Source organism: Sphaerodactylus townsendi, linkage group LG06, assembly GCF_021028975.2.
Source record: "Sphaerodactylus townsendi isolate TG3544 linkage group LG06, MPM_Stown_v2.3, whole genome shotgun sequence".
Classification (NCBI taxonomy): Eukaryota; Metazoa; Chordata; class Lepidosauria; order Squamata; family Sphaerodactylidae; genus Sphaerodactylus; species Sphaerodactylus townsendi.
In genome coordinates, this window is record NC_059430.1 from 123,223,385 (window position 1) to 123,230,746 (window position 7,362).

The 7,362-nt window shown below is 54.2% G+C and overlaps 1 long non-coding RNA gene across 1 annotated transcript; it reads right to left on the bottom strand.

Moving 5' to 3' along the window:
* Positions 1 to 1,240: 1,240 nt before the first annotated feature.
* Positions 1,241 to 5,559, bottom strand: LOC125435740. The gene is made up of 2 exons (XR_007244910.1): positions 5,405 to 5,559; positions 1,241 to 1,673 (listed from the first exon to the last, which is right to left on the bottom strand). It is a non-coding gene; the product is annotated as an uncharacterized LOC125435740 (long non-coding RNA).
* Positions 5,560 to 7,362: the final 1,803 nt, after the last annotated feature.

The following is a 7,362-nucleotide window of genomic DNA, read 5'->3' on the forward strand; positions in this document are numbered from 1 at the left end:
ACAAGAGAGCAAAGTAGAAAAAGCGACATAAATATATTCAAGAACAAGACCCTGACTGATTAGTGAAGCAATATTACTTTGCGTACACCTGTGTCTCCAAACTGCGCAATCTATACAAATGATATATTTATTTATTTTTATTTATTTATTATTCTACTTTTATACCGCCCTCCCCCGAAGGGCTCAGGGCGGTTTACAACAGTGATAAAACAATAAATATTAAAACAATTTAAAAGCAGCATCCAATTTCTGTATCAATTAAAATAAAGATGGCGTCCCGCTATTAAAACTCCTACAAAGGGAACAGCGGGTTGTAGCTGTTTCTGGGCACCCCTATCAGCGGCTGGGCTCTCCAAAAGCCCGGCGGAATAACTCAGTCTTACAGGCCCTGCGGAATTCATTAAGGTCCCGCAGGGCCCGGACAGTTGGAAGGTCATTAAGGTCCCGCAGGGCCCGGACAGCAGATATCAAACGTAATTTATCTAATTGCCATGAAACAGAAATAAACTTCATAACAATTCCCCATTTCACAGCAATTAGATTGATTATGTTTGATATATCGTTTACATGGATTGTAACAGTACTTCTCTTATCCGTTAGGGTCTTGTATATATTTGTGTAACTTTTTCTGCTTTGGACTCCTGTAGAATAAATCTGTGCACTAATTATTACCTTTGAGTAGCATGGTATAGTGCTGCTTTTGTGGTTTTTATGAAGAGCAGCAATGCTGGATTTCGAAGCTGGCCAGACCCCTCCTTGCAGTATATATTACCTTCTTAATGTCCCTCCCCACTCCAGGCAATTCAGACCAGGGGCTAACATTCCTTGACTCTACCACTGCTGAAGAGGACTGTGGATGGTGTCTGAGAATTACTGCATCCTACGCCCCGGTCACAGAACATTAGGTTTCCCATTCCAGCACTGTGCCCAAATCCCTTTAACCCACATTTCGTAGCATTGTAAAGGTTCAGTATTAGCCTCGATGATTGCATGCTTCAGCTCTTCCGTGCTGGATGTGCTTGGGATGAAACGATACCTGAGCAGATAATTCTGTCTGGAACCTTTGTTTTCCGGTTCCTGAGGTCTGGGGTTATACCCCCATGTGGCTCCCTTCAGTCTTCCTTTCTTTGTAATAATGTTGGCACCCCACTCAAAAATTATATGAAAGTGATTTTTTGAAACACCATTGTCTCCTTGAACAGACTGTTCATTTCATAAAGGCACACAATGAACATTGATATTGTTTGCAAATATCGATTTATTTTGATTACAGTTCCGTGAAATTTTATCCCGTAAATCTGATTTCCTGTATCAAAAGCCGCTACATTTTTGCATCAGTTTCCTTTGCCATTTCTGGCAACACATTCACCTCTCCCCTTGCAGTAAACAAAGCCAGGAGTCCTGACCCCCCCGTGCTTCAACCACAGTCTCCAACTTCCTTCTCTGCTCCCAGAAATGGTGGAATCTGCAGGGAGACAGCTTCATAATTTCCTATTTGCCCGGCAAGGGCTGGCTGCTCTTGATCCTGGTGGCATCGCCACACGCCAGTGTAGTCACGTTGAATACCATTTGTTTGCTGGATAGTCCTACTGGCGCTGGTGGAAAGGTGCATAAGTTTGGCGTAGCGCAGCCCTGGACAGCAAAGTTTCGTGAAATAGGCCAAAAACCAATATCTGTATGGGGTGGAGGGGCGGGGAGCAACAGCATTCACAGAAGTTACATAGTGGGATCTTAGTGGTGAAGAGAGTGTCAATAATATTATCAGGCTCCTGAAGTCAAAAATTTCCCCTCAAGTGGTGGATTTCTTCCTCCTGAACACCTCCCTTCTCCAATGTCCTGAATTTTCTATCTAGTCAATCTTTTGCAAGAAGTAGCTAATACGCAGAGGGAAAGGCTGGGGAAATGTCTTTTTATGTGAGGGACGCGTGTCTTCCTGAGGATCCAGCTGAAAAACTCAACTCACAAAACCAAAGAGTTTTTCTAGAGCCTAGACAAATTTTATCAGAGTCAGGAGGGATGGAGAATGATTGTCACGCTTGCTTGCTCTATTTTTTGTTCAGCGTTTTAGCAGGCTCCTTGCCCATTTATTTGGATGCCACCCCCCATATAAGCCATGGAGATGTGCTAGGTGGGATTGAGGAGAGATAGTTTTAATAAACTAGGTCATTTCCAAATTCCAGAGCAGGAGAACTCCTCCACCCAATGTAAACAAGAATGTGTTTCTACATCTCTAGGGCATTAGGAATTTAGACATGCCAAAAGATCTGATTCTGGTCCTGTACATCTGGAATTTGGCCACTGAGCTTTTAGAAGCCCTTCCCTGAGATCCACTGCTGAGTATAAATCACTGGGCCTTTGCCCCTCATGTGGAAGGAACTGCTGTTACCTGATCAACTCACTTGTTTCTCCTTGAACAACTCATCTTTCCTCCATTAAAATTAGCACGGGAAGGCCTGTTGTGATTATCTAAGAGGCAGTAGAAGGGTTAAGAATTCCCCTTCTCTTCCTGTGTGGTCATGTTACATTTATTTATAGCCTGCCTTGCTCACTGAGATTTAGGCCCTTTCCACATATGGGTGGAAATGCACCTCCATTGGCATGAATCATGCAGGTGGAGGCGGGGGGACCGTTTGCACGCTAGTGTGCGAGCAGCCCTGACTTTCCCCTCAGCCAGAGAAGTGGCTCCATACGGAGCCGCCCTGGTCACCCCCTCCACTCACTGTCCCATCCAGTGTCACTCTGGAAGGCTGCAGGGACCCGTCCACACTGCCCTCTGACCCCTGGAGGTGTGGGCAGGTCTCTGCAGCCCTCCAGAGGGATGCTGGATGGGACGGTGAGTGGAGGGGAGGGGGAAAGCAGCATCTTTCCGCCGGTGCTAATTGCACCGCGCCAACGGGAAGATGGTGCTTTGGAAAAACCTCGCTTATTTAGCGAGGTTAACAGGGGCAGCTTCACGCCACTCCCGGGCGGCCAGGATGGTGCTGCTGCAATGTAGCAGCACCTCCTGTGCAAACAGCAGCCCAGGGATGGTGTTTTTGCCATCTCTGGGTCGCTGTATTATGCCCGTGCAGAAAGGGCCTTTGAGTGGAGATTACACAATATAAGTCCATATAATCAATGGGAGGAGATGCCAAATAAGCAACGTAATAGGATTAGAACAATAAAAACATATTAAAATAATACACATAATATGATCTGACTGGAGTTTTCTTGCATGAACAGTTCATCTTTTTAAAGAGACAATAATAGAGGTAGAAGAGACTACAAGGGTCATTGAGTCCAGCCCCCAGGCTTGCAGGAAGACACATTCAAAGCATTTCCAACAAATGGCCATTCATTCTCTGGTTAAAAAAAATATCTCCAAAGAAGGAGACTCCAAAGAAGGAGGCAGCATATTCCACTGTCAAACAGCCTTTACTGTCAGGAACTTCTTCGTAATGTTTAGGTGAAATCTCATTTTCGATACCTTGATCCCATTACTCCTTGTTCTAGTATTTGGAGCAGCAGAAAACAAACTTGCTATTAGGGTTGGCAATTTAGATCAGCCGAATCAACAGTTCAGTCCGAATTGCCACCGATTCAGGCAGATTTGGACCGAGCCAGGTCCGAATCAATGGCATCTGAATCGGAGCTAACTGAATCAATAGCATCCGATTCAGCACCATTACCGAATTGGGCCTCAGATGGCCCAACTCATTTTTTTAAAGCCCTCCGACAAAAAAGCCCTTCCCTCCTGAGTCCCCAACAAAACCCTTCCCTCCCTCTGACCCAAGTGTGCCCCTTGCTTGAAGTGTGTTGCAGAATGGCTTCATTTTAAGAGGTGGAGGTTCTGTAGGATTTTCTGGGCTGGGTGGCCATGGTCTGGTAGATCTTGTTTTTAACAAGTTGCCTGCATCTGTGGCTGGCATCTTTAGAGGTATATCACAGAGAAAAGTCTATTACAACAGTACATGTGAAAGGGACCGGGGAGTCTTGGTAGACAACAAACTGAACATTAGTGTGATGTGGTAGCTAAGAAAGTCAGTGTAATTCTGGGCTGCATCAATGGGAGTGTAGTATCCAGATCAAGGGACGTAACAGTACCGCTCTATTCTGCATTGGTCAGACATCACCTGGAACACTGTGTCCAGCTCTGGGTGCCACAATTCACAAAGGACATTGACAAATTGGAACAAGTCCAGAAGAGAGTAACCAAAATGGTAAAAGATCTGAAATCCATAACCTATGAGGATCATCATAGGGAGCTAGGTATGTTTAGTCTAGAGAAGAGAAGGTTAAGGGGTGACGTTTAAATATTTGAAGGGATGACATATTGAAGATGTAGCAAGTAGGGATGGTGAATACCCAAAAAATTCAGTAAATTTTGGATTCAGATGTTTTAGGGCATAACATGATCTGTATGCCCGAATCCGATTCATAGCCGATTCGGATGTGCCTGAAAATTTAGGTAAATCCAAAAAATTCGGGTCTGTTTTAATTTTTTTGTATTTTTGGTGTTTTACACATTTTGGCCTGCAGGGGGCGAAATTTTTAAGTTAATGGCACCAAACTTTCAGGATATCATCCAGAGACTGTCCTGATGATTCTCCCCAAGTTTAGTGAAGGTTGGTTCAGGGGGTCCAAATTGCCATGTCACTTTAAATTTCTCTCATTTTTAGTTGCTCTGGCTAGATGTAAGAGCCCCAGCTGTAAATTATGTTCTTTCTGACTCTAATGACTAATTGTTAAATTAACACCAGTTAGCAGCAATGGTTTTGCCAAGCTGACTCAGCAATTCTCTATGGAAGAATTATTGGTCCATTTACGTCAGCTGACCAATCATTTTCCATATAATTGCCTTTCAGTACTTTGTTTAGCATTCTCTCTATCTCTAGCTATCTTTCTTTATTCTAGCTGTTGCTATGTGAGAAAACTCTGCCTGTTATCTTGAGTAATTTTGTACGTTGTTAATCTCTGCCAGTTGATTTAACTGTGTTTAGTCTCTGCTTATATTTGTCTGCAAAATTACACTACTGGATTGTTTTAAAGTTCTATTGTTTTAACTGTTTGCCTTACAGGTGCAGGTGCAGACCTCAATAAACCCCAAAATTATATTTCATTTGAAACTTGTTTGTTTCTGAATTTTTGCGTGCACTAACAAAGTCCCAACCCATGTTTTCTTGATTGAGGCATGGCAGGAAGCCAACTCTTTCTCCACACCAGGTGTCACCGATCCTACATCTGTGCATTTCATTTTTTTTCTGCCTAAGCGAAGTATCTTACATTTATCTCTGTTGAAAATCATTTTGTTAGCTTTGACCCAGCTCTCTAATCTGCCCAGGTCACACATCTATCCAAAAGACACATCTATCCATGGTCCAAAAGACATACCTATCTTCACAGATAACAAAGCAACTCTACTCACATATTTTGGCAAAACCAGATCCATTGAGGCATCGAGTCTCCTCACCAACGCAGGGGACTGATGTCGTTGCCTGGCAATTATTTGCCCCCAAGGAATAGCAGGCTGGACACTGAAGCCCATTGAGAGTTGTGTTTGTGTCTGGTGGCACTGCAAAAAGCAACTCCCACAGTTGATCCACTTTATGACATATATTTTGAAAACAATCCTCCTCCTGTCCTGCCATGTAAGAAAGATAACCACTAAGGCGTTTAATGGTGTTAAAATTCACAGTGAAACATTTCAGTGGCACCAGAGATCATTGTAAGACATCGGTGTCAAACTCACGGCCCTCCAGATGTCATGGACTACAGTTCCCATCATCCCCTGCCAGCATGATGCTGGCAGGGTGGGGGGGGGGGGGTGGGGGGCGGGGGGGGTGAGGGGGGGGGGGGGGGGGGGGGGGGGGCGGGGGGGGGGGGGGGTCGGCGGGGGTGGGGGTGGGGGGGGGGGGGGTGTTGGGGGGGGGGGCATGTGGGGGGGGGGGGGGGTTGGGGGGGGGGAGTGTGGGGGGGGGGTGTGGTGGGGGGTGGGGGGGGGGTGGGTGTGTGGGTGGGTGGGTGGGGCGGGGTGGGGGGGGGGGGGTGGTGGGGGGTGGTGGGGGGGGTGGGGGGAGGGGGGGGTGGGGGGGGGGGGGGGTGGGGGGGGGGGGGGGTGGGGGGGGGGGGGGGTGGGGGGGGGGGGGGGTGGGGGGGGGGGGGGGTGGGGGGGGGGGGGGGTGGGGGGGGGGGGGGGTGGGGGGGGGGGGGGGTGGGGGGGGGGGGGGGTGGGGGGGGGGGGGGGTGGGGGGGGGGGGGGGTGGGGGGGGGGGGGGGTGGGGGGGGGGGGGGGTGGGGGGGGGGGGGGGTGGGGGGGGGGGGGGGTGGGGGGGGGGGGGGGTGGGGGGGGGGGGGGGTGGGGGGGGGGGGGGGTGGGGGGGGGGGGGGGTGGGGGGGGGGGGGGGTGGGGGGGGGGGGGGGTGGGGGGGGGGGGGGGTGGGGGGGGGGGGGGGTGGGGGGGGGGGGGGGTGGGGGGGGGGGGGGGTGGGGGGGGGGGGGGGTGGGGGGGGGGGGGGGTGGGGGGGGGGGGGGGTGGGGGGGGGGGGGGGTGGGGGGGGGGGGGGGTGGGGGGGGGGGGGGGTGGGGGGGGGGGGGGGTGGGGGGGGGGGGGGGTGGGGGGGGGGGGGGGTGGGGGGGGGGGGGGGTGGGGGGGGGGGGGGGTGGGGGGGGGGGGGGGTGGGGGGGGGGGGGGGTGGGGGGGGGGGGGGGTGGGGGGGGGGGGGGGTGGGGGGGGGGGGGGGTGGGGGGGGGGGGGGGTGGGGGGGGGGGGGGGTGGGGGGGGGGGGGGGTGGGGGGGGGGGGGGGTGGGGGGGGGGGGGGGTGGGGGGGGGGGGGGGTGGGGGGGGGGGGGGGTGGGGGGGGGGGGGGGTGGGGGGGGGGGGGGGTGGGGGGGGGGGGGGGTGGGGGGGGGGGGGGGTGGGGGGGGGGGGGGGTGGGGGGGGGGGGGGGTGGGGGGGGGGGGGGGTGGGGGGGGGGGGGGGTGGGGGGGGGGGGGGGTGGGGGGGGGGGGGGGTGGGGGGGGGGGGGGGTGGGGGGGGGGGGGGGTGGGGGGGGGGGGGGGTGGGGGGGGGGGGGGGTGGGGGGGGGGGGGGGTGGGGGGGGGGGGGGGTGGGGGGGGGGGGGGGTGGGGGGGGGGGGGGGTGGGGGGGGGGGGGGGTGGGGGGGGGGGGGGGTGGGGGGGGGGGGGGGTGGGGGGGGGGGGGGGTGGGGGGGGGGGGGGGTGGGGGGGGGGGGGGGTGGGGGGGGGGGGGGGTGGGGGGGGGGGGGGGTGGGGGGGGGGGGGGGTGGGGGGGGGGGGGGGTGGGGGGGGGGGGGGGTGGGGGGGGGGGGGGGTGGGGGGGGGGGGGGGTGGGGGGGGGGGGGGGTGGGGGGGGGGGGGGGTGG